The sequence below is a fragment of the Cygnus olor genome, chromosome 2 (assembly GCF_009769625.2).
Source record: "Cygnus olor isolate bCygOlo1 chromosome 2, bCygOlo1.pri.v2, whole genome shotgun sequence".
Lineage (NCBI taxonomy): Eukaryota > Metazoa > Chordata > Aves > Anseriformes > Anatidae > Cygnus > Cygnus olor.
Window position 1 is genome coordinate 121,535,155 of NC_049170.1, and position 27,959 is coordinate 121,563,113.

General features: G+C 37.2%; 1 long non-coding RNA gene across 2 annotated transcripts; it reads left to right on the forward strand.

Moving 5' to 3' along the window:
* Positions 1 to 75: 75 nt before the first annotated feature.
* LOC121064345 lies at positions 76 to 27,959 on the forward strand. 2 transcript variants are annotated; one of them, XR_005816468.1, is made up of 5 exons: positions 76 to 146; positions 2,972 to 3,088; positions 18,980 to 19,015; positions 24,979 to 25,097; positions 27,761 to 27,959. It is a non-coding gene; the product is annotated as an uncharacterized LOC121064345 (long non-coding RNA). The 2 variants fall into 2 exon arrangements; XR_005816467.1 differs by lacking the exon at positions 27,761 to 27,959 and adding an exon at positions 25,609 to 25,808.

Genomic DNA, 27,959 nt, shown 5'->3' on the forward strand with positions numbered 1-27,959 from the left:
CAGTAGTCAAAGAAACACCTTCCCTGCCTCACATCCGTTTGTGGTTTGTAAAGAAAAAAAAAAAAAAAAAACTCTTCCAAAAAAGCACCGGTCTGCAGATGTCTGCAAGAGAATCAACAAACCCTCCTTCTTCTACGGCAGGGCAGGTAACTTCGAGTACTTATTGTTTCCCCCACGCATCGACACCGGGGCGCTAGCTCCGTGTGTGCCGCTCTTTATGGGAGTCTCGGAGTTGGTTCGCTTCTCCCTCCCTCCCTCCTGCTCGCTCGCTCGCTCCCTCTGTTCTTTTCCCGTTCTTTTTTTTTTCTTTCTCTTTTTTTTTTATTATTTTTTTATTGTTGTTATTTATTTATTTGTTTCGTTTGCCGGCGGTGTGTTTCGGTTGCCTTCCGCCGTAAGGAGCAGGGGCCGGGGGAGGCGGCGGCCGGGCCCCCAGTGCAGCCCCGTGGGGGTGGAATGGCCGCCCCGCGCCGCCCGGCTCTCTCCCTTCGCCTCGGCACGGCTCCGCTCGGCACGGCACGGCACGGCTCGGCGGGCGGCGGCGGCGGCGGAGTCGCTGCTCCGAGCGTGCTTCACACAAAGGGACTGGCGAGGGAAGAGCCATTTGCGGCCGCCGGGGGACGGGGCTGGGAGCCGCGGAGAGGGGGCGCTGCCGCGCCCGACATCCCGCCGCCGTCCCCGCCTTCCCCGCCCGGCCCCCCGGCGCCGCCCGGCCCCCCGCCGGTTACTATGGCACCCCCTGCGCTCAGGCCGTGGTTGCCCGGCCCGGCCCGAGCCCGGCGGCTGTGGGTCGTGGGGAGGCGGTAGGGCACGGTGGGCCGGCCACGGGATTCCCCAGTGGCCGCGGGCAGGGCCTTGGGGCAGCCTATGTGAGAGCCCCCGGCCCACCTCCGCAGCTCCTGGACTCTCTCCAAAGCCGTTTTGTGCAGGTTGCACCCATCAGTCGTCCTGGTTGACTGGGGTCCACCAGCGAGCGGGCCTGAGAGGTTGGGTGAGCCGTTCGCCTTGTGTTCCAGCAGAGTAAAGCCATCGCCCAGAGGCTGTGGTGAAATGAACAGGGATCCACATGCACACCTCAGAAACCAGGGTCCAAGTGAAAAATAAAAACCATCCCTGACATGCCTCTTGAACAGGGGTCTGTCTCATGACTGTGTAGGGCTTGGGCCTCGCTGGGCTGTGGGCAGCTAACACCAGGCACGTTATTTCTCACTGAAGTCTGGAAGAGGGAAGCTTCAGGAGGTGGGCGTATATAGGGGAGGAAGGAAGAGGGACAAAATGGGGCAGTGAAAAAGAAGAGGAGCAAAACTAGCTGCAAACAAGGGTGCTAACAAAGGAAAGTTGGGAACCCACTGACGTGAGGGAGAGGGATTGACTAGCGAAAGAAGGTTTAACAGACAAAAACAATGAAAGAAACAGTGACTTCAAGACATGATGAGCAATCCCACTGGGTTTCCTGCAGAGTCCCTGGTAGTTTTAATCAGGACAGAAGGGATGGAAGAGAAAAGATACAGGAAAGACACTGTAGTCAGCTTAGATAATGCCATACAGAGGAATTGTATCACAAAAAGAATGTCTTTCTTCTTTAAATAAAAACAAATTAGTGAGTGGCGCACAAATAGGCTGAGGTGATTGCAATTAGCAAGAACATTTACATTTATTAAGAAGTCGTGTATGTTTCCATCACACACACACACCAAAAAAAGTTGCAATCTGAAGAACTTTTATTAAGATTTTTAATGAACATTTTCAAACAGAAGTGTCTTATAAACACAGCAAAACAAATCCAAAATAAAGATTTCAAGGGGACTCAGTATTAAGGGGAGCAAATCACACATTTCAGGTTGGAGAATCACTGTGCGAGGCTCTATAATCACTACCTCAAATACTCTGATATTGTAAAGAGTCCTTCAAGATAGTGTCAAGTCATGGTTTTCCTTCGTGTCTAACAACCTGCTTTCAGTAAAGCTTAATTATCTGGAAAAAAATACACAAGTAATGTAAGGAAAACTAGAGGAGACTGGTTAGAACAAATGTTATTTTCTCAGGATTATTTGATCAGAAATATCTCAGAAGATTTTGAGTTGTCACTTCAACACAAACTAAGTGGTAAAAATAAATATTTACTATAAACATACAATTACAGAAGAATCTCTGTCTCTTTTTTTTTTTTTTTTTAATAACATTTGAAATCTTCATGGCTTAGGAGAAAAGCTTGAAAACATGACCCAGAAAAAAGCTCCAGAAAGCAAAGGAAAAGAAATTAACATATTTTAAAAAAAAATCTCATGATTTTTGGAGTCTGACTCATTATTTTGCATGTTTGGGATTAGACATTTTGAAAGTTAAAAATCCTAAAAAAGAATTTCCTTTGCAAGAAATGTACTCGACGCTTGACAGATATATCACTACTGCTAGTGGCTGATATGTGGACCATAATTTGACAAAATGAATGGGAGACAGATTGCAGCTCTGTATTGAAAAGCTGCTGTTGAGAAACTTGTTATTCATGGGCCATGGATTATTTTTCAGCCTGTTTTGGAGAAAGATGATAGAGATACTGATTCTAGAAAAGCTGGTCTGAGTGACTGGTATATTCAGGTGCCTAACACATCCTAATGCAGAGCTGGAGATGTCAGTAGTGGAATGATTAAGCATATGATGGCAGAAACTACAGATTTGGCTTTGTATTTATATGAAATATTACTGATGATTGCCTTAAGAAAGACGCAAGTTCCTAGGAGTCTGTAGGAGTTTACAACTGTACCATTTGCTTTGCACAGCACTTCAAGTTATTTTCGGTACTTAATGATGCAGACCCTGAGAGGTTATAAAATTTTTGCTGCTACTTACAGAGCTGATTTAATCACTGAGATGGTAAAAACACCTGAGATTTGTGGCAGATATCTGTACAGTTTGTAAAAATTAAAAAGCTATATATATATTAATCTCTTAAGTGTTCTTTGTTTTGTAGGGGACGTATTCACTGGGAGCTTTAGGATAATGCATTTGTGGAGACTGGAACTGAAAATGTTAATACTGTTGTAAGGTTTTTTCCTCTGTGGACTGAGAAAGCAAGGCCCTTTCCAGGGTAAGTCAATAGTATACCAAACACAGCCACTTCAGCTCATGTAGGTGCATTTTCTAGAAAAATAATTAAATAAATAAATAAAAGCAACAGATTAAAGAACATGAATCTGATTGTAGAAGCTCAAAATGAAAGACTATTTGTTAAGAAGGGCACTGAGAGTTTTTACAGCCATTAACATTCAAGCGTCTCCAAAATAATCTTGAAAGAGGTTCCTACACTAGTGTATTAGCAGAGTGTCATTGCTTTTCCTATATAAATAGGAACAAATGCCTTGAGAAACACGATCTGTAACTGCTGATACTAAAGAAGTTGTTATTCTTTTAAATGCTGTCTGCTGGAGTGAGACTACGTAGTATGAATTTTCTCCATGCAATGGAGAACTCAGATTCCTTGCCAAAGAGTTGCTGTGGATGCAAGAAGCTTACGTAGCAGACTGGACAAGTGTTTCAAAGGAACCTGGGAGGTCATTAACAGACCAATGGATCAGAAACTCTTCTGAGTTGAAAGTAGCAGCAGTTAGAAGCCTGGGGGAAAACCGGGCAAGGGGAGGTGGGGTGTCATACACACTTGTCCTCAGATGAGGCTTTAATGCCTGTTGGAAGAGAGTGGTGGCCTGGCAGGCCCTTGTGCTGAACCAGTTCAGCCACTCACATGTTCTCATGGAGGTGCTGCAATGGTTGGACTGTTAGAAGGGAGAGGAGCAAGTCAGTATGTCCAAGATGATATGGCGTCTTATCTTCCCAAATGTCTCATCCAGGCATTCAGTCTAGTATATTGAGGGCCATCAGTAGGCATAAATAATGTTGTCAGCCAAAAAGAGGTAAAATTATTTTACTTTAAATGAGAATGTAGCCCAGCATGTTTTTGTTTTAAACATCGATATCCAATTTTATTTGGGATTTCCAGTCAAGGTGTCTGATCATCTATTAAGATAAGATATCTTGATTTTCCTAGGAAGAAGAAGATGTGAGACTGTAATGATAGCATATTATTTATTTATTATTTATTTATTTATTATTACATGGGCACCACAACACCTTTCTCATAAGGTTGGGTCTTTTTTAAAGAAAAGTTTTCACCTACATACTTCAGAACACCTGGATTGGAAAATCTTCTTGCTTCTTGTTTTGTGGGCTGTACTTTGGGAACCAGGAGGTCCAGATAAGCTAAAAGGGGAGACGTGAGATTTTGCCAAGGAAAACTCTCCTGCTGAAATTTTTGCTTTGCTTTCTGACACACAGGACTATTTACCTTTCAGAACAAAGCTCAATGCTCATCAATTTCTAGAGAGTAGTTAATTAAATAATAATAGGATGAAGAGTCTGTCTCTTTTGTGTGGATGTCCTGTGTCATGTCCTTAAACTGAGTATGACACTTGGATCTGGGAAGATGCAAAAGATAATGATATTAAGATTACAGAATATTTAAAACAAATTAATTAATCTGGCCTTTTCATCAGCATGAACTCAAATCCTTTAAGAAATTGATTCATTTAAAATGTTGTTGACATTCTGGGTATGCCCTCATAAGCGAGCATAAATCAGTGTATTTAAACAGAAACGTACAATATGGTATCAAAGCATTATGGCAGTGATATATGTTTCAGAGTATTTAAACAATTTGCAATGCTACCTAATAGTCTGTCAAATCAAGTATTGTCAAACAGGTAATGAAAGAGGCAGCTATTTTATTATTTTATCCACTGCTCCTGTCTTGTTTAATTCATTTGTGGTGGAAATGACCAGCCCTGTATTATCACACTTCCATGGAAATAAATTGTTCTCATCTCCATAAGGAAGTAAAGATCACTTCTAAATAGTTAAGGAAAGTCCCTGACTTCCCTTTGTTACAAAGTAAAGAGAAAGCCTAAGTATTGGGATGTCTTCTCATTCCAAACAAATGGTACATAGCCAATTTAACAGATAGAGGAATAGATACGTGGGCTGAACCTGAACTGTGCTTTGCATCTTACAAAAGGTTCTTAGCACACTCATCTGCCATTGCCTACAGTAGGAATTAAGCACACAACACCTCACAGAATTTAGATCTTAAATAACCTTGCAGGAAATATAAAAATGTAAAATTCACCTTGCATATTTGCAGCTTCGATCCATTCCCATATGCTTCAAAGACACTGCCAGCTGGTTCAATTCAAGTTACCAAATTTAATGTCGCCTGCAGGCATACAAACAGTAGGCCAAACCTGAAAGAAAATATTTCACTGGGCCTTAGAATCAAATTATTTCTCATGGTCAGAGAAACGAAGGGAAACATGACGTTCCTTTTTCTCCCTTCCTATATATCCCACCATATCAAATGATTTTATATGAGATACACTGTCCACGTGATATTCAGGAAGGCTCAAAAATACATCACAGTATGCTAGTTCTCAATTGAAAGATACACCCAAGTGTTAAGGTTGCCAATTTTCCACTCTTCCACTTATCTTTTTAAATCAATCATGAAACATCTCAAAGTATAAGAGATCAGGAATTTTTGGTTTCATGCTATTTTTATCTGAAGTGTATAGGAGGACTGTTCTGGGGTTTCAGAAATTCAGAATTTTTTCAAAGGAAAATTGTGTTTTCAGAAATTTATTTTGCAAATTAAAAAGTGTGTCTAAAGGGGTTTTTTGTTTGTTTTGTTTTGTTTTGATTATTGTTGTTTTTTCGCCCCAAAAGCAAGGATCCATGGAAGTTATGTAGATGTTATTTCGGGAATGCATCATATAGATTGCAGATGTCTTGAGAACAGATCTGTACAAATGTTTGATACCATTATAAGTGCCTGTCTGTATTTGCAAATATATAAAATATTTGCATATTATCAGCTGAATATGTCAGCTGACTGGTCATGAGAAAATAAAGACAGAATAGAGGGCTGGTCACCACAGACAGGGGACAACATGAGGACTAGTCTGATCACCAGATTTTCCATAGCATTGAAAAAGGAATTCTCAAGACAGAATGCAAGCAAATGATTAATCATTTTTCAGTTCAGATCAATGATGTCATCATTTTTCTTTTTGAAAGTCCCAAATAGAGATGAAATTCCACTGCATGAGCTCTTGTGGCATGAGGAGATCTTTACAGACTTACTTAAAACCTCTTTTTTTTTCTTTTTTTTTTTTTTTTTTTCTATGCCCTGCTTTCTCATCTGGCAAAGATGTCATTTGCTAGAGAATGGTTTTATTCCTCCTTTGTATTTACAATGTCTGTGGAGCAACACCTTGGGTGTTTTGTAAAGCTCCAAGTATGGAGGGTCTTAAAACAGGAGACTCCCACCCAATTGTACAAAAAGTAGGCTACATACTTTCTTTTATGTGCTTTTTGTTTTGCCCAGAATTATAGATGCTAATAGAGAGAGATCCAGGCTCTTTTCTCAATGATTACATATAACCATAGCAAGGAGTTCACAGAGTAAAAATTTAATTTTTAGGGCTAGAAACTTACCCTTTTTGGTTGGCTTTTGGCTTTTGGTCATTTTATTTTTGAACTAGAGAAAGTAAAAAGCAAAATGTCTTGTTTGAATTTAACCTAGTACCCTAGGGACTTACGGTTAGCATCAGAAAAGTACCACACAAGGGGGCACAGTTGGCAGTTGAAGTGCAGAAGGTCAGGACTGAGGCATAGTAAGACTATGTGGGGAGTTTCCATTAGAGCTTCCTGTTGTAGCAAATAAATCCAGTCCCATTCGCATTTGATACACTGATACAGATACATCATCCACATGTATAAGCCATCAGTTTTTAAGGGGTGCGATAAACTGTTGGGACTGCTGGCTTAAGAACAAAATTCCTTTCTTTGCTGAGATTTCTACATTTTCGTGCTGGATCTCCAGGAACTTCAGACCACTTTTCTTCTAACTGCATGTTTTGTTTGTTTTGTTTTGTTTTCTCAATGGAGCTGTCACCCTCAACTGTAATAAAAACCTATCATCCTTTTCTGGTCTTTCTAGTTTGACAGTTTCATGTCACAGCTTTGTTCCACAATAAAAATAAAAAATCTGTAGATGTTAAAGAAGTCCTTGGAAAACTGTAAGTGATAGAGTCAGCATTTACAGAACATATCACAACAGGTCTGACTGACCTTGGCAGCAATAGGAGATCACCATTTCTCATGGATGAGCTATTCCTGAATGTCTGTCTTTTATGCTGTATAAGGTAAAAATACCTTTTCTGGATCAAGGCTGCTACTATCTGCTTTTCTTATTCTTTATCAGAAATTATAGGGACATGTTCTATTTAAGGAAAATCTCCATTTCCATTAATATCTGAATTCCTGTGTCTCGTTAATACATAGTGGCTGTTATTTTAAAGTCTTACACTATTTTCTTGTTGATTTGTTTGAGGATTTTGTATGTTTTACTTTTCTTTTTACCGCAGTCGTGCTTCAAAGATTAATGTTTGTGGATGTTCTCCAAATCATCTGCCTTTATGCTGGTTATCAGAGCGTAATCAACACTGTTTTCTTGCTGGAATGTCCCTTGGTCTGTTTTTAGCAGGTTACAGCAGTACCAGTGGAAGGGAATGAATAGTCGGTTTTGATTGTTCATCTTTAAAAACTGCTGCTTCAGTAGCATGCTTAAGTACAGCAGTCGAACATGCGCATTAATCAGATGCTATGAAGCATGTGGAGGGGAAGCCCCAAGCCATATTTGAAACTATCAAGTTTCTGACTAGTTGTTGAATGCATGTAGATTTATAAGAGCCCCATGGAGACAACAGTTACCTTACTACATAATGCCTTAGTGATGATTAAATAGAAACAAAGGATAACTAGAAATAGAAAAGAACAAGGAGAAACTCAGAGTAGTTCACAGCTGTAAAACACAAAAAAATACCCATCCTCCTAAGATACCATTCCTCCTCCCCAAAGCGGAATTTTCCTGCTTTGAAGTTATCTTGAGAAGACACAATTTGCAATTTGCCCAAGAGGTCAGCAGGCCCAATCTATTGTACCGGAGGGTAAGGAGGTGGTTTCAAAGCTGAGCCCCTCGGGAAGAATGGTCTGCAAGTGTCTTTCTTTTGAATAAAGTGTGGCCTGCACTGGTCGCTGTTGTATTCAGGAAAAGGGGAAAAAGGTCCATGGAAGAAGGTCCAATGTTTTGTCACACAAAATCGTAGTTCAGTGTTAACTCCAAGGTTCCTTTTTAGTCTGCTGGAGAAATATGTAATGAGTATTTACATATGTGTAGCTAGCACTTCAGCAGGGGGGACAGAGAGCTGAAGCATGTGTTTACACTTGGTGAGAGTCATGCATGTTCTACATCTGCCTGCCTGTCTCTCATTAGTATGGGATTTGTCAATTATGTGTAAAAAGAAATGTTAGCCAGTTGCAGAGGCTAACAATTTTATACTTTTGGTTTATTTTTTCTCAATTTTATGTTTCTACAAGTTTAAAAAAATGAAATTATATTTGAAAAAATCAGTCTGGGGCAGAGAGAGATGCAAACTGAGAGAACCTAAAAGTAGAAAGTGCCAGTAAAAAGAAACGTACTGTAAGGAAGAGGTTTAAGGAATCTGAGCACAGCTTATTTGTGCTACAATGCCTGGTGACACTGAGGAAAGGGTGGGGAGGCACAATATTTCTGAATTTTCATGTCTGTGTGGGTTTAAGTCAGACCCTTAACCTTATTTGAATATAGCATTTTTGTAGTTTAATATATTTCATACAGAATATATAAAGAAGATTTAATAACTGTCTCTTGGCTGTGGTTTATCTTTACCTCAGAGAAAGCCAAAATGAGTTTCTGTGAAATGGCTGAAAAAACATACACGGTAAGTCTTCTATCACATTATTTCCAGTCTTGCTGATTTGTAAAAGATCTTTCAGAAAGATTCTGTCTTTCTATGTAAAATGTTAAAGTTTGATTCTGTGCCCAAAATTTATAAAAGGAACTGCAAATAACCAGTGAAAGTTTAGCTTTTAAAACTCCTGAGACTGCTTGCAATCACATGGAATTTGTGCTAATGTTTAACCCAACATTTTCCCTCAAATAAAATAATATTCTAGCATATCGCATATTTATGGGAATAATAGCAACTAAATATTTTGGAGATAACAAATCAAATCTCTAGGCTTCTGTGCCTTTTTGTTTTTCTCTTTCAGATGTGTGTCACACATAAAGGACTAACTTTGTGAACCTACTCTTAGAGCACTAAGGCCACAAAATGAACAATACTCCCGTAATTAGTCAGCACACCTAAGTGTTCCAGGATAAGACCTTCTGAAGTATCATAGCAGAAATATAAATAGAATATTTAATGTTCTGTTGTCAACTATTGAAAACTGAAATATTTATGTAGTATTTCACATTCTCTGGATAACTTTGCATCAGACTGAGGTGTTCTCGGTGAGTGGGATTGCACAGAGGCAGTTAGCTATTTTCCTTCTGACGCAAAGCAGGCTGGCCGACTGGCATGACTTAAAATAACAAAATTGCTGTTTCAGGCTGGGCCTGTAGGCATGTATTTGCTTGGTTTCCCAAGCCTTTTGCCTGTCATAGACACTAAGGCATCTCTTAGCTTTGATTCTGCTGCAAAGGTTATTCAAATTTTAATACAAGCTGTTTCCTAACTCTCAGACAAAAACATTAAAGCACAGTCAACTTGATTGGACTGGCCATCAAAAGGTATAAACTACCAATATCAATAAAATTAATATCACTATTAACGTGATCCGTGTTGCTGAAAGTTGGGCCACAGTGCATTTGCAATACAGTGCTTCTTCCAGTGGCTTCCCAAAGTGCTCTTCAGGCACACCCAAAAAGGCCAGGCAAATTCCCCCTTTAACCTAACGGGAAGAAATCCGTGGAGATGCACAATTTATAACAAACAAATGGAGGGATATACTGCCTTAAATATTAGCAGTGTTTGTAAGTCAGGAGTTAGTGTGGACACAGCATTCAGGTGTACGGTATTATTACTAGTTCTTCTGTGGAAACTCTGTGCCATCTGGTGTTTCTGATTCAGGAGAATCTCTGTATCTGTCTTTCTTGAACACTCAAAATCAACTGTCCAGATCTGCTTTTTTTCTTTCATACAGTTTGATTCATTGGGGAGTTTTTGTTTCTAGCATAACAAAAGTGTAGTTTTGCAGTTAGCTTCAGTAAATTTAAATCTGTGCTGCCACTGAAAATGGTGGTACTGCTCTCCTTCCCTCCCTCCTGCAGCTGCATCCTCCTGCTGCCTCCCTGGGGAGGGTGAGGATGCTCATGGCTGCATGGTCAGCTCTGTCAGGGAGCAGTCTGAAAATTAGTGCATGGCTCAGATCTCAGGTGGATTTGTTTGTTTGTTTTGTTTTGTTTTGTTTTGTTTCGATCTGGCTAACTCTCTGGCTGCATGAGAACTGGTGGTGAAACAAGAGAAGAGTGTTTACCAAGGTTTGAAGACTTAGGTTAGCCTAAGCCAATAAAGAAACTGCAGCAAGGAGTCCTCTTGTTAAACTGAGAGGTGAAACAGGTTTCTGGTGTTAAGAAAGGTCAAACACCAGAAAATTCTGATGCATTTTTTTTTTTAAGACTTTCTTTCTGTGTAATATATTAAGGACTTGAAGCAGAGCCATTATACAGGAAAAATAAACAAGAGTGGATATTGAGTGAAAACAATGGTAACAGCCAGCCAGATCACACAGACCTAGGCAGTACGGCAGTACTCGTTGGTCGCTACCTTTCTCTAAAACATTTTTGGAGGGGAGGATGTTGAAAATATGTTTAAATGCACTAAAAATTATCAAAAAGGTCTGTACAGTTTCTAAGCTTTCACTGGGATGAAAACTCATAGAAATGAATTTGCCACTTTCCTTTTTTTTTCTTCTTTTTTTTCCTTCTTTTTTTTTTTTTTTCTTTCTAAATTCCTTCCATCCCTCTTTCTGCAATTCCTACCTAGCCAGCAGGGCCCATGAAACCTGTCGTTCTGGAGGTGGAGTGATTCCACTGAGTTATATCAGTGTGTGAGTTGGGAAGGGAGCAGGGGGACTGTAAGGAGAAGGGAGGGTGAATGGAGGAAACAGATGGATCCTAGAGTATGCTGCAGCTGAGATTGAAATAAAATTTCACCTTAAAATGGGGTGGCTGATGCTTCTACGAAGCTCTTGGGGATAATTCATCTGCCGCTTGATAAATTGGCAGGGTTTAGTTCCAGGTTCTATCCTCTATTCTCCTCCATGGTTTGTGTGTGTATACATGTGTGTGAGCTATGTGTGTGTGATTTTCAAGATGCCTGGCCCCTTTTTTCTCCTTGACTAACTTCTGAAATAGAGCTGTCAGGATGATTCCAGTGTTTGGAGCCATATTCTTTCTGACAGAATATAACTCTTCTCCTCAGTTTTCCTTTTTTATGGCCTAAAGTCAATGGGAATATTCAATGCAACCTAAGGTCAGGTTCTTGAATTTTAACACAATTTCCCATGAGAACTAAAAGGATGAAAATTCCTTTAACACTGGGAATGAAAAGTGGATCTTTAGCTGCCCCAGTAACATAAGGAGTAGACTTGTTATATGGCTATAAAAAACAACTTGACGAGGGTTCAAATATAGGGGGATGGACTTCTTTTAATTTGTCCAGGAATTTAACACCAGTCACTGTGTTATCAGTACAAAAGGGTTAAGCTGTCATAGCAACTGGCCATAGTAGCAATCCTGAACTTCACTAGGTCAGCTGCAAGAAGTATGTCAAAATAAATAATTTCACAGGTGTATTGAAATATAACATATACAGCCGTATTAATCTATATGGCATGGAAGGATTTTAAACTATCATTACAGCGGACCATACTGGAATACAAGTACCAATTTTTTGATGAGTCTTTTAAAATATAGGAAAAAAAAAAGAGCAGTTATGGGATAGACAGATTTGGCTAGGTCCTTTCTAGCTGATACATGTTGTTATTCAGTGTCTTGAGAGGCAAGGGTTGTAAACAATGGATGAAAAAGTCAGTGAACAATTTTGTAATCCTGAAAAGAAATGGTGATGCTTATTTAATTCCTTCAAGGGGAGAGAATTCATGCCTGTGCCCACCCCCACAGAGGGGAAATTCACAGGGAACTAATTTTTATCTAGGGAAAATTTCCTATATAGTAAACGGAAATTTTAGATCTCTCTAAAGTCTGCTGAACTTTGAAAAGTCTAAATTATCTTGTTCTTCTACATATATCCAGTCTCAGGAGTCTTGTTGTTTGTATTAGTGAAATGGGATGGTGAGAATGGAGATGTTGCTATTTTCAAACTCTGAAGATGTAAGGTGCTATATACATAGAAATCCTCAGTTTTATATAGCTTTGGATGTACTAAAAATGTGTTGCATTTCATTGTTGATACAACTTTAAATTATGTTGATCAATGAAGAGTCTGAATACTAAATTTAGAGAAGTGTTTTACTATATATGTTCCATTAAGAAAGGCAAAATATGCTTTATTCATGTATTTAATATATTAAGCACTTTCACTTCCCCAAATGACAGCTGTCGAACTCTGTTACCATCCTCAGTAACAGCTGCAAAGTGTGACATTTTCCCATTTTTCTGTATTTGGAGGGGATTACCTTCCAATAATAAACCTGCTTTATCAATGGGTTAGAAACAGATTTTCAATGGAAACACTGGGTAAGAGTTATATTTTAACTGGAGCGTAGCATTGTAGGTAAGATAAACCCCATAGGGAAACACTTGCCATGGGGAAAAAAAAGAGAAGCTGTCTGGCCCATGGCAAGATGAACTAGGAAAAAATCCAGCTTTCTAAATGATGACAAGGCCAATTACATTTAAGAGTTTTATGGAAAATCTACTCTACAGGATGATATTTATGGTATTGAAAGTGCCTCTGTAGATTTTGCTCCTACTTAATTTTTTTTCAGTCTTTCCATAACAATATCAATTATTTCACATTGTGTTTTCAGTCTGCTTCATGTTTACTTGTCTTGACTCTCCCTCCCTCTCCCCCTCCACACCCCTTCTCTCTTTCTCATATCTTCTCAGAGCTGTTAGAAAAAAATACTGCCTTTCTGTGTGCTATGTTCTTGAGCTTTAGCAATTTTCCATTTCACTTCTTTCTTGTAATACTTTTTCCATTTAATATTTGGGGAGAAAAATCGTTCAATTTGAAGGTGAGCCAGATACACCATCACAATGTTTTGGGCCAAGTTAGTATTTTCAAGTATAAAGTTTACTTACAGCTTCCTGTGTTTTCCATTCGTCTGTTATTAAAGGAGGAGGGAAAAAAAAAAGTCTTATTTTTACCATCGGCAGCAGGTGTATTTTACAACTGTCACTGTTACTACTCCCTAGTCTAGTCTGCAGCAGCTTGGAAACTCTGCAGGCTTGCTTACACAACACTGTTCTCATGACAGTACAGGTCATTTGTCGGAAGTCATTGGTTTGGAAGTGTCATGACTATGTTTTGGGGGAAGATGTAATCTGAATGAGTCTTAAGGAAGGCAGTAAATTGAATTAGGTACTGAAAAAAAAAAAAAAACACATAAGGAGAGCTTGGTGTTGCGTGGGCAGGTGGTAATCCAACCTGGTTAGGAAGTAGAATGCCAATGACTTTAAGTAGAGTTCAGGGGAGTTGAGATCAAGATGCCTTCACCAACAAAGTGCATTCTACCAGTAGAAGCTATTTTTCAGAATAAATGAAGACTAAAGAAAACAGTAGGGACTTTCAATTTTACTACTGATTTTTGTGTATTAGTATAGAAAACATTTATTTGCTTTTAATCCTTGACTGTTCTGTCTTAGATAATACTTCCTTGCAGTGTGTATAAAGAAGCTATGTAAAAGTGGACGAAAATGATGATACCACTCTCAAGATGCACAGAGCTGGCAAACACTAAGATACCACAGCATTTAGGCACCATGGTGATAGATGCCTTAGAGATAAATACAAGAGAGACAAATAGAATGAGTCAATGCGTTGCCCAATTTGAATAAAGATTTTCATAAAATAACTTGCAGTGTTGGAGAAAGAAAACAAATATTTGGTGTTTAGGTTGCTATGGTGTTGTGGCAGTGAAAAAAAAAAAAAAGAAAGAAAAGAAGAAAACAATGAACAAATAGTCTAAACTGCATCATGAGTTTACTAACCAGACCATGTCTTCTAAGTAACTAAGTGAATATGAAAAAATGTTTTAATTATGTAGAGGTTAGATGTGATGCAAACTCATGTAATGACAGCTTTTCCTGTCCACTTAGCTTATAAAGCAGGTTTTAACCATTGATTTAAAGGAGCTCTGGAGAAGACTGTGCAGCAAATGCAGTGAATTCCTGTGTTTGATCCTGTGAATAAACCTTACTTTTATCTTACTGCTTTGGACCTGGTGATAGAAAAAGTAGATTATGTCAGACTTGAAAACGTTTTCTGCTTTTCCTTCTGGCTGGCATGAGCATCTACCCTTCTTTTTTAATTCAAAAGCTTTCTTTTATGATCCTTCACCAAAAGGGTGATGGATACTTTTCCCTACATGTTCTTCTAGGCTAAAGTCTGTTTTCAGCAGATCACTGAAACACGTCTGAGTACATCCTTAAACATTTCATTGGGCATATGCCCAAAGGAGTACATAGGCACATTACAGAGCAGGATATTCTTAAATGCTTTTAGAATAGAGGCCTAAATGGGAATGAAAAGAGAATAATGTTCCTTGTTTTAATTAGCCAATTATATCCTTCATTTACTGATGTTATCTCCTGTAGTTATGTAACTTCAAGATTACAGAAAAATACTTTAGCCAAATTTTGTTCGATATACGTGTTTCAATAAGCACAATTTCCCTCAATATAACTTAGCTGCAAAGGTACCGATAAACTATAAGTGCTTGCTTCCATTCAGCCATGTTTTGCCAGTAAGTGAGTTTGCAATACTGAAAAAGGTTTTAGAGAGAACGAAGTAAAAAGAAAATTGACAACTTCATGATAACTTTTTGGAAGGTGCATCAGAATTTTGTGCCTTTGCTACAATATAATTATTTTTGAATTGGTAATCCTGATTGAGGAGGCAATGGCCTATTTTTTTCTGTTAGACATGAATGAATGAGCAAATCTAAGAATGAAGTACCCCAAACACAATAAATATGCCATTTTGCAGTTTATAAAACATGTGGGTCTGATAATGCAGCTCAAGGAAGTCATACTCTGTTTTTATGGGTGAACAGCTTGAAAAGTAGAGTTCTGCATCATATTTTGGCAAGACTAGTTACTTGATCTAATTTGTAGTCCATTTACTGGGGGTCAAGGGTGAGAAATTTAAGGATAACATCCACCTCTGTTATGAAGCTGCCTGGAACTCGTACAAGCTTCCATATGGAGGGATAGGGAAAACCCTGGGCAGAAATGATAGTTAAATTAGATATCAGAATTACACTAGAGTTGATCAAATTAGGGCTCAATAGAATAGGTACGTGGATTTTTTTTCCTACTTAACTTTTATTGAGAACTCGCTCAAGAATGGCAGATTCTGCCAATATTTTTCCTTGTGACTTTAAATAAAAGGAAATCTCCCAAATACACACCTATGTAGACATTTGGAATGTAGCAAATGTGTTTTCTTTATGACTGAGAAATTTCAGCTGTGAGCAACTATATAGAAAAAAAAAGCAGAACAAACACATCTTCTGAGGTAGATTAAATTGCATTACCCAAAGAATATGGGTATGCATTTTATAATTATGAAAAATTAAAAATAAATAAAAAAGAATTGAAACTCGATTCTCCAGTGCTTTCAAATGCCTTTGTAAAAATGAAATTGAAATGGAATATAGGAACTGAAATGGCTAACAAATATTTTGCTCTTCATTTTCAGCATGTACTCATCAGTGCATGCTCCATGTGAAGACCTCATCTATAATTTGGAAAATCTCTATAAATGAAATTCAACAAAAACAATGGTCTCTCTAAGGAGAAGTGATCTTATCCAGGATAGTACATGGTGTATTTTCTGTGTATGTGTGCACATCCATGTCTGTAGACACCATCTAGGGAAGAGGAAAAAGGTAGGGAAGAGTCCTGACAATATTATTTGTAAAGTAGCTGTACCCATTCATTCACTGAATGATGTTGTACCATCTAAAACACTAATTGGATTGCACGATTGCATGACTCTCCAGAGTATTGCATCTCAGCAATAAAATCCCCACAGAGTCATTTATCATGTCAAAGGGTAAGTGATATTTTTTGGGGTATTCATCTGGATAGATGAAAAACAAACACTGCAGTTTGGGAATTTACAGATATAGAGACATGACCTGTGAGTGAGTGATCTGCAAGATTATGCACTGAATGTGCTTCAAATGGCAACACAGAAGGTATTTCAGTATATAAATATTAGATGTCTCTTTTAAGCTTAAGATACTTATAGCTCCAGCCAACCCTCTAACACCTCTGGATGCTTCCATAATGCAATATCACAATGGAAGTCAAAAACCATGGAATAAGGGAGTCCATGAAGGAATAAGGGAGTGGATTTTGCTATTAAGAAGGTATTATTTTTTTATTAGCCCATAGCAATCTGTTTAGGGCACACCAGTCTGTCTTTGCTAATGCTGTAGGGATCTCTGTTTAGCAGTCATATTGGGTGAAGTCCAGTAAAATATCTTGGGGGGGATCAACATTTTTCTAAATTGTATTATTTTTCCAGTTGAGAACTTTGGTCTTGAGTCTGCAAAATCAACACTTTTGGTGGAGTTTAAAAATATGAATAGTGGAGACCAATGGGAAAGGCCTTTAATTTTTGAAAGCACATCCAACTACACTCTACAGACAGACTTATATACTTAATATTGAAAATATCTATCTTGCCTTATTTCATAGTACCCCAAATCAACTACAAGATAAGGCTAGGAGCAGCTTCATCCTGAGTTATGCCTGTCTGCAGACTGGCGACATGTCTCTTTTGGACATTACAAGACGTGCACTATTAATCATACAGACTAGCATGGATTCTTAGGTCATATTCAAGCACTACTGTAATTTATGAAATAGATATTCTTTTGTGCAATTAACCAACATAACCTAAACCAGTAGCCTTTACTGGTCTATCAAGTATACATGTGTAGATCTTGCCCTCTAGCACTCCACACTCTGGAGTATCCCAACTAATGGTTTCCTGGGTATCCAGGGATAAGAGACTGCTAACAACTGAGTAACAAGGCGTTTCTTCTGCCAAGAGGGAGGTTTAGTTGTCATTTGGGTTCAATTAGATTTTTGTTGAAGACGTTTTTTTATTGTTGTTGTTGTTTTAGTATATATGAACATAATTTCTTGTTTGTTTAATCAGGTGATGAATTCTGGGTTCTTTCTGCTTGTAGGTTGTTAGCTACATTGGTACCATCGTGCTTTCTCCGTCTCTCCTAGGGGGAACTTTGGCAGGTCAGGAGCAGTAAAATACTTCTGCATCTGACTGTCTTAGGGAGGAAAAAAATGAATGAGGAAAGACTCATTCCTTTTTTGTTCATGAAAAAAGTGCTTAGAAGTAGACTTTATGTTGTAACTCCTGGGAAAAGGTAGCTATCTCTCTCTGTTTAAGCTAATGTGGCTTAACTGTAGAGGCTAAAGGACTTTGGATAAACCCTTTCTTATTTTTCACAAATCCACCGACTTTCCATGCATCATCTCTAGATCTCCCCCAGGACTTGTTAAGAAACTGGTATCTAAGTTGGATGCCAATAATTGGGCTCACCCCAAAAAGAAATTCTGTTATATTAATCCAAAAAGTGATTATACAGTACATTACTGCAGTGGGGAATGACTGAAACTGTTCTTTATGCTCATTTTTCAGTAGGTGTGTGGACTTTGGTAACTCAAAATGTTTCAAAAGTAGTGTTACACAGAACTTAGCAGTAGGGAATCCAGAGGGCAGCGGCACATCTGAAATCCTTCCTTCTTCAGAATTTAAAATACTTCCCTACATTCAGTTGGGATTCTTAGTTCTTCAGGAAGTCTATGTAATCTGTTCTGAAATAATAGATCAGGAGAGGAAGGTTGGGAGCTAAAGCAAAAAACATTGGGCAGAGTGATGGAGAAAAGGCATTAAATTTCTTTTAAAAAGACCTCTAAAAGAAACTATTTTTGTCTTTAAGATCTGATGCAGCTCACCTAATTTTAAGGACATAGCTGAGGTGAAAAAAGGAGTCATTTACTCTAATTTCCTCCAGTTGAGTATGGAAAGTGGTATGCAAAACCAAATTCTAGGCTGATCCCACCACCTCCGGTTGTCTCAGTCCCTCCCCACTGACTGTAAGGGTAGACAGAACAAATTGGATTGTCACTTAAGAACCAGGTATTCTAATGGGATTAAAACTCTGGCCTTGAAAAACACGTTTATTAGAAGATTATAATGCTGAAGGATGGAGAAAAGTACCTACGGGGATTGCTAAAAGATGTGTAATTTCCACTTATTTTAATGAGACTATGTGAATACTTTGAAATCTACTGAGGTTCCGGAGTACCTTTGAGACTAGGTCTGGAAATCTGAGTTTTACTAAAAAGAAGTGGAATTTAATATATTAAAAACTAAGTTATACATGGAAATCAAACTTTGAAGGTTTAGACAGTTAAGTAGTTTTCCAAATTTTAACCTTTTTCCATTACCTTGTTAGGGCAATTGGACATTTAGTTTAATTACGGTTCTTTGGATGTACATAGAATTTTAAGGAGAAAAATACTACTTAAGACAATAAACAAATTCAGCAATGAGAAAAGTGTGGGAGACCATCACGTACAAGAACAGAGATTTAAATTTAGGTAAGGAATTCCTCAACACCTGAAGTTGACCTGGAAGTGGGAAAGGTAATATTTACAACTTCATTTTTGCCCAATTGCTTTTACATATATATATATTTATATATATATATATTTATATATATATATAATATTTATTTTTCTTTAACTGTGTTCTTTCTTTAGACACAAGAGATTTGGACTGGACTTTTGTAAAATAAGGTAAGCCTATTCTTAAGTTACTGTGATCATGAATGTATTAACTGTTACTCAATTTTTTCCCATTTGTCATTCTCTTTTAACTGCATCAATATGGTATGATTTCCATCTGTTTCAGCAATAACACAGATCTGTGGCACAACAATGTTACTATTAAAAAAAAAAACAAAACACAAGAAAAACACAAAAAAACTTGTAAAGTGCAATCCATGAGAACTTTGCATTATATCTAAATATGCTAGTAAATCCTGATTAGTCTATAGAAGTGACATACCCGTCAGCAAAATACAACAGAAGTAATTATCCAGTCAGCCTGAGTGCACCATGAAGATGAAATTAAGTTCTTTATTTAAGGGGTCTTCAATAAAGTTTTATTTTATTTATCATCAGTGAAAACTAAATAAAAGTTAACTTCCACAATAAATGAAATAATTCATATAATTCCAAATGCGATAAACTTGAATGTTACATAGTTAATAAACATCTTATTCCTACATTTGGGCATGATCATTCAGTTTTTAAATAGCTTAATATATTGCTTCCTATTAATGTGATAAAATGTTGATAAGTGTAACTAGTTTGTGTTTGATATGCATAGAATACCAGAGTATCAGATTATTATTATTATTATTTTTTAGAATAAAAGGAAAATCTCTATTGAATGTGCTATGGAAGCAAGCATTTTTCCAGTTCAGCAGTTTCTGCTGAATTGTAAACAATTGGGTTGTTTCAAGAGGAGAGTAGCATGGTCTGTAACTCCGACAGCTAGGAGTACTTTAGTTTACTGCTTCTACCACCTGCCTCCTGGCTTAATATTGGAAGCAAGAAGCATGCAATTAAGTATGAGGAAATGAAAATAAATGACACTGTTCATTGCACATTACAAAGTGCCTGGCAGAAAGAATGCAGCTTGCCTGGACCCAATGACCCCTGGGGAAAACATGTCCTGTGCCTGGGAAAACGCCCGTGCATCAGATACTGACCCTAGTTTTATCTGTTATCAAACACATGGTTTTCTTCTTTACAATTTTAAACTTTTTTTTTTTTTTTTTTTTTTTTTAATTTTAATAATCTTCTGAAAGGCAGGAGATATTAAACTAAAGTGAAATATACTGCATGTAGAGAGGCTACAGCACACCAAGCATGCAGGGATGTCTTCTTAATGATTTCTTGAGAAAAGGTCTTTGGATTACATTTGCAATAGGACTGATTTTAACTGATTATAAAATTCTAAAGGTGATTTTTTTTAAAAGATTAATTCCAAGTGAGCAGCAACATTGTTTTGAATGCAGTATTACTAGGTATATAACTCAGACCCACCCCTTGCTCAAGAATCCGAATGTTTAAAATCTGATTCATTTAAAAATGCCTAATTTGTGAATGCTACACCTTTTTTTCTATATATGGCTCATGAAGTTGTTAGAATGTAATAGTAATAATTGGTTTTTAGTCATTCATCCTAAATTGTCTAAGCACCCTTACAAAGCTGAGTAACATTATCCTGATATTACAGAGTAGGAAAAAACTGCACTATAGAGAAATCTGGTGGCTTGCTCAGAAGACGTAGCAAATCAGAGTAGTTGAAAGTGAGATACCCAATTGAACAAGAAAATAGAGTTTAACATAAATCATGTTTTTCTGCTACAGAAGTCAAATTCATCTTTTTTGGATCCCAGGTGACTCCAATGCATGAATTCAGCCACTACTGTTTTTTTCTGGGTGGCCACATATAAATGGCGGAGAAGCTTTCATAATGAAAGCAGAAGCAGTTAGTGACTTTCATGTCTTCATGATCTGCTACAAAACTATAACTCAGATGAAGTTTGCTGAAGTTTGTAAACTTTTCAGTGAAGGTAAATAGCCAGTGAATGTTAGAAAACAGATAATTCAGGTAGAAATGCTGCCAAGACTTTGTGGTTTTTAATGATTTCATCTTGAAGAAAGGAGCATCTTGGTAACTTGATAGGTATTGTTTTGAGTGTCATTTTATTTACCCCATAACCTAAAGTAAAACTCAAGGGTGCAAACTCAGAAGGAATTGAAACTGTGTAAGGATTCACAGACCCTCCAAACCAAAACCACCAACTTTCTCATTTCTGGCTGAATGAAAGCTGAATGAGTTCTCTCTCTCTCCCACCCTCTCCTTCCCTCTCTCCCTCTCCCTCTCCCTCCCCACCCCCTTCATCCCTCCCTTCCTCCCTCTGTCTCTCTCCCCCTCTACTCTCCCTCCCTCCCCCCATCTCCTTCCTTTTCTGTATGTTTAATATTGCGTGCAAACTCTATAGAAGAAAACCTTTTTCCTCCATATTTTAGGTAAGCTTAACATATTCTATGAAAGGTAGTCTTTATTGCACTTCTTAATATGACTTTTTAGACTCTGATAAAAAAATAAAGGTGGGGGGGAGGGGGTATTTGGATGTCAATCATTCAGTCTCTGCTAGTTAAAATGCATGTCTTTCCAGAGATGCTTTCTATCCATAGTCCTGCACAACATGAAATATGGTTGACAGCTATATTACCACACTGCAGATTGCAAAGCAATTCACATTCACACTTCTAAGTGCCTCTCCTTTCAAGACTTATGGATGTATGCCAAATCACTTGCATTGGGGTATATGTCCTTCTATATGTATTTTATAGAATAGGCCTTTGGTTTCCATTAAAATCAATGGAGTAGAGTCCAAAACAGCTTTTCTAAAGACTGTACTGGATATCAGGCAAGGTTAATAATTAAATACTTCAAATATAATATGCATCTTCAACATATTTCCATATTTCAGTGTCTATATTTAACGTGGTATTTTTGGTATTTAGGATGGAAACTCCACTGATAAATTTGACTGTTGACTAGGGTTAGGTTTGCTTTCAATTTTTGCCCTCACTAGTGTGTCTGTAAAAAATGAATATATGATTTCATACACCGCTTAGGTAATGTTTCCAAAAGTAATGGATCAGCAGACATCTAAGGAGTTTAAGGTCCTATGCTAAAAAAAAAAAAACAAACAAACAAACATCATTATCTCAAACGAAATGGGAGAGACATGCAAGATATCCTCCAATTCCTTTTCATCTAGACAAATAAGTGACTACACCACGTCATAATGCCTCATTCTTAGTCACTGTTCACATATTTCATTATAGTAGATTTGAATGACAAGTTAAAAAGAATGATCAATAGAGATGGTAAAATAATATTAATATTAATAATCATTGAAATATGAATATGCTTACTATTAGTCATATTAACAAGATATATGAAGTAAACTGATAGATTTTAAAAATAGGGGGCACATGACAAAAAAGTTAGTGACAAACCTGATTTTTTGGAAAAGGAGAGAAAACAGAGATGCTTTAAAGACATCTGAGTAAAATCCAGTCTCCAGTGAATGTAGCAAGTCTAATGCAAGACTAACCTGAAGGGGGAAGATGAGTAGAAAAGACGTAGGAATGACTGTATGCTGTAGAAAAGTACATTGCATCTTTCTATTTATTTATTTACTTTTCAATGAGATTATCATTTTCCCTTAGGCTTACTGAACCTGGAAGACAGCAGCAATACAGTTTTAAAATTGCCTTAAATTTAGAGGAGAAAAATAGAAATGCATGGAAATCACTATTGCTGGCTGTTGTTAGTAAATGAAAAATCCATGAAGTATTGCACAAGTTAAAAGGATGTGGTCTACTACAGTGGGGCAGGTACAAGATGGGCTCATGACTTGTATTTCTGTGTAACATTACATTTTTGTAGTCCACAGTCCCTGGAGGCCTGTATTCTCTAGAATGAGAATGGATTTCATACAGTGTTTTTCTCTGTAATTGTAGCATATGTGAAAACTCCTGATCTGTATCTCAAAGATGTTCTCTAAAATCACGTTCTGTGATTATCAAACATCAGTACATCCATTTATCAAAATAACTTGAAAGAAATGATAGGGAACAGGCAGCTAAATGTACTGCAGTGGTTACATTAGATAATTCTCCACACGTAAAGCTGAAAATGAAGCAAACTGATGCCTTTAGAAATGTTGGCCTAATTAGTAAGACAGAAAGTATGCTGGTTAATTTCAAAATGCAGAAAAGAAATTTCTGGAGATTAAATATAGTTAGTAAGAATTACTATACTGGGTCACACTTCCTTTTATCTCTGAAAATGACCCATGAAGGGTTGTGAGAGTAGATTACAGCAAACAGTAGAAGTACAGTTTGGTCTTTCACTTGGTATGCTCACATACCTTCAGCAGTAACTTCCGGTAGCTCTAACCCCCATGAGTTTTTCTAATCTCTTTCAAAATCTTGAAGATCAAGTGTGTCACAGCAAGAAATTTTCTCTATTGAAGTGGTGGAAAGGAAAAACAAGATCTAAAAAGTGAGAAAATTTTATGCTTTCTTCACCAAACTGTGAAGAAACAGTCATAATTATGTAAGTCTTTTCTCCAGAGTTTTATCAGCTCTGAACATCATAAACTACGGTGGCAAAAATCAACTGAAATACCCAAAAAGAAGCTGTAAGCATCATAAACACAAACAAAAGGCGGAAAATCCAAACTTATGATCAAAGTTGCAGCTATCCTTTATATTAAAATATTTCATAAATTTAAAGAACTGTTTAAAGGGGACAGTAGTTTTTGCCCAGGCTTTCACTTGCAGGCCAACCAGATGCTGGAGATGAGAAAAATGTGGAAAAATAAGATGACCAAAGAGGCTTAGAACTTACATTAATGCAAGATGTGTGGATGAGTCTATAGGGAATTACTTGGTAATAGCAGCATGCATTGAACAGGGAAAATAAATTTCAGTTCAGTGCTATTGGTTTCTAAAGTTGAATTCTGCTCAGATTACTGGATGGGTCATCTCAATATAGTGAAATTTATGACACAACAGCAGGTGACTATCACCTGTTTCAATCCCAAGATAAAATGTGGGTTCCCAGATGTTATTATCCCAGCTGTTGGTGTTATTATCCCAGCTCATTGGTGTCTGGCTGTAAATGTTCTCCAAGAGCATTTAGTGAACAATTCTGGAGACTGATAGTCAGATCCTCAGCTGCTGACAAGGATAAAAGGCATGAGTGTGAGGAAAACACTGAATTCTCAGTTTAAATCCCTGGTGTCTTGTGCAAAGACCTCCTGCCAGAATATGTTAGTCTAGCTCTTTAATTTCTCTTCTTTTGTACTCTGCTATTGCCCCAAAGAGCTGAAAACACAGCAAGTCCAAAACTGCGGTATATTAAAACCCATTGTGTCTTAGGAGCCTAAGAAAAATGTTGAGAACAGGATTAAATACTTATCTAACAGAAACTTTGGAGACAGAGACAGCTCTTTATATTTTTGGTTTAGCTTTAAAGTGGAGACCAAAGTCATGGCTCCTGGTCAGGTGCATCTAAATAAGAAAGGTCAGAATTCAAGTGAATGTGACTAGTAGAAGCTGAGGATGCTGAAATCTATCCACACTGTACACATAAGTATGGCCTAGTATGATGTGGAGTTTTCTTTGGAAGATATCTTGCATTTGTGGTCCCAGAATTGTGAGGAAAATCTGCTATTCCCTAATGAGTGTACAACAGTCTTGAAAAAAGAATGCTGGGAGGTGAAGATGAGTTACACTGGAAACGAGAAGTATTCATAAAATATAAAAATATGATGTATTAGCATAATGTCATTGAGAATTAAGTGTTATGATCTTTCATATTTTTCATTGGTGTTCCATAAACTTACAGCATAGCAGGTTAATGTCAAATATGTACACAAAATCTTCCTACTGTACATGTGTTCTATACATTACTATCTTCTGACTTTAAGTAAACACAACACAATGTACTCTACATAAATATAGTGCTACTGAATCATAACAAAACTTTTAAAATATCTATTTACCATAAGAACTGTGTCAGAATCTCTCAGTGAAAATACAGATTGGTTGAAATTGGAAGTTTTTCTTTCTTTTCTTTTTTTCTTTTCTTTTCCCAGAAATGTACCAATTTCAACAAAACCTTTTCAGTTTCAGGAAGGATCTTCTCGTTAAAAATGAACAAACCTTAGAACACCCAACTGGCCAGTGGATGTGTATAAAGTAAGAGAGCGCAAAGGTCAGTTATTCCCCTGCCTGCTTTACATGACAGTCTTGAACGTGAATTTTCCCTCTTGATAGTTTGCGTTTCCCCATCTGAATGTACTCCACTCTGTTTACACGTATACATAAGCGACCATTTGGGAGATGGACCTACAGACTAGCTCTAGCACAGGGACCCAAGTATTCAAGGGGAATAAAAGATGCTCAAGTTCTGAGAAAATTTTTGCATGTTTCAGAAAATGTCATTAGAAACAGAATTATGACCAGTTTGAAAGTAAGAAAAAGGACAAAACTTCCAATGTATTAATGTATTATTGAAATTATTCAATATTCAATTATTATTGAAATATTTCAATATGTAAACACTACAGCAGTAATCTACCTCTTTATTTCCTGTTAGAGAAGTAGCGGTACATACGAGAATTCACCTGGCAGACAGAGAAATGTTGCCCATACTTGTAATCTGTAGAGACAGTGACAACTTCTTGTTCAGGCAAAGAAAGGTATGAATTTAATTCTTGTTTTAGACTTCTGGAAAAGCACACCCCACTAACCCAGCTGCACTGAAGACTAGGCTGGCAGCAGGTCCATCCATGCAGCGGCCACTGACTATCAAAGCCAATTGTTACCAAAGTGACAACGAAGAGATCAGTCCTGCATCTGCTGAAGCCAATAGGAGGAAACAGAAAATAAATAAATAAATAAATAATAAATAATAAATAAATAAAAGGAAAAAAAAAAGCCCAAATCCTCACTACATTCACTTATGTGGCCGTGTATCTGCTTATCATAATACCCTCTTACCTTACATCTCATTTAGCTATCAGGCAGTCTCCTGAAACATAAATTCTTTGCTTGTCCCCTTGTTTTAAGATTTTACTTTACTTAGAATCTTTGACTCTATTTGCAAAGGAAGGATAAAAAAGCATTTTATTTGTGCTATGAAATGAGAGTGGAACAAGCTCCTACAGACAGGCTGCTTTGTTGAGTCAAATTTATACTCTCATTTTGAGTGTGGAGCTTATACCATTCTTCACTTCACAGGAAAAGAGATGCTTTACGCTAATACATAGTAATCTCTGTACAATCCCTACTCACTTTCTCTGCTTTCAGCCACGCCCTAGTGGGAAATTTCTCTGAGAAATTAACATGGGAATTGGCTTGTAACTGCATTTTTCAAATATATTTATCAGTTACATTTTTTGTACTGTTTTGACAAAGAGATTTTACTAATAATAGTAATTGATCTTTGATAACAGATAAAACCGAGACACTGAGAACTCCTACATGTGGACCGTTTACTTTCCTAGTACATTTTGAACATGAAATAAGTTAAATTACTGTTATTTTCAAAACACATTTTAAATTGGAAAAAAGATGAGTAGAAAAATATCAAAGCATTATGTTCAAAAATCTAAAAGGTAGAATGTTGTTTTCTACAAATATTAACTGTTGAGAGTGAAGTTGGTTTTAGATGATCTCACACTGTTTTTGTTTTCTGTGATCAGTATAATAGAGTGGTTGCATATAATAGATAATGCTAGCCATGTCGGTACGGGTGTCTTGCAAAGGCTAAATAAATAAAAAGTGACTTAGTTTCTATTTACCTTGCAGCAGGTGAACAAATAAGGTGACAGAGAAATAAATTATTTTTTCCTGCCAGCTAAGCATATCGTCAATCCTTCTTACTAAAGTAATGAAGCAGGGAAACAATATTTTGTTTGCTTTTCACTGTGGTGGAGGATGTTTGCATCAAAAAAGAAAATAACACTTCAAATTTAAGGATAGCTGTGGCATGGTATTAAGGCCGTCCTGCTAAGTCACGTACTGCTTTCTGTTTAAAACAATCTGAGATGGCTCTGGACCATCCTGTCAGGATTACTGCCTCCTAGCAATTGCTAGAAACAAATGTAAAGAACAAACATGGGCAACTTATTTGGGATTTAGAGATGCTATGATCTGGAAATTTACTAAGTTACTTACTAAGACAGGATTTTTATTTTTTGTTTTTATATAAGTGTCTTCTGTCAATATGATCATTGTCAGATGTCCATAATTCTTACCTGCTTGAAAAGTTTGATGGTGCTAGTGCAAAAGAAACAAAAAAAGGCACATTTATCTACTTCTAACTCACTTTCACTTGGGAGTCTGGGCTTCAGATTAGATTTCAGGGGTGCCATTCAGAACAAAGTATCTGTAGAATCTAAAAAGTGGCCTTTACAAAGATGACAGTGAAAATAGCAATCTGTTGTTTACTTCCTCTGACAGAATTACAGGGTGGCTTTTCTCCTTGGACTCTTTGATGTAAGACTACTAAATTCACTTGTAGTACCAGTCCTGGACTTCTGAAAACCTCTATAATATGTACATCTGACAGCTTTGAGAAGCAATGGGAGGAAAGTGTGTGTGCAAAACTGAATCCTGGGGCATCTGGGCAAATTGGCAGTAAATTCAATGAAGCTTTTCACTAAATTCAGTGTGTTTTACATTAAAGCTCTTTTTGGCCCACTGTCTACAGCTATTAAAATTATACAGCTTAAAAAAGTTATATGAAATTTTACCTACTTGCAAAAATTCAATTTCATGTTGAATCTATTTTAAACTCATTTGAAGAACAATTTTAAAGTATCTGTTAAGGAGTCATATGGTGTACAGCTTCTCTTTTTATTTTTTGTCTAGATGGATCAGCTGAAGCACATGGTGAGGGGTTCCTAGATACTTCTATACACACATTTGGCAGCAACAAATGAAAATATGTATACACGGTTCAGTTTTGTTTAAGAAAATTCTTCTGTTGATGAGGGATTTTTCTTATGGCTATGCCAAAATGATACATAATTAAGATTGTTCTCACCTTTCTCTTTTAAGCTTGAATTAA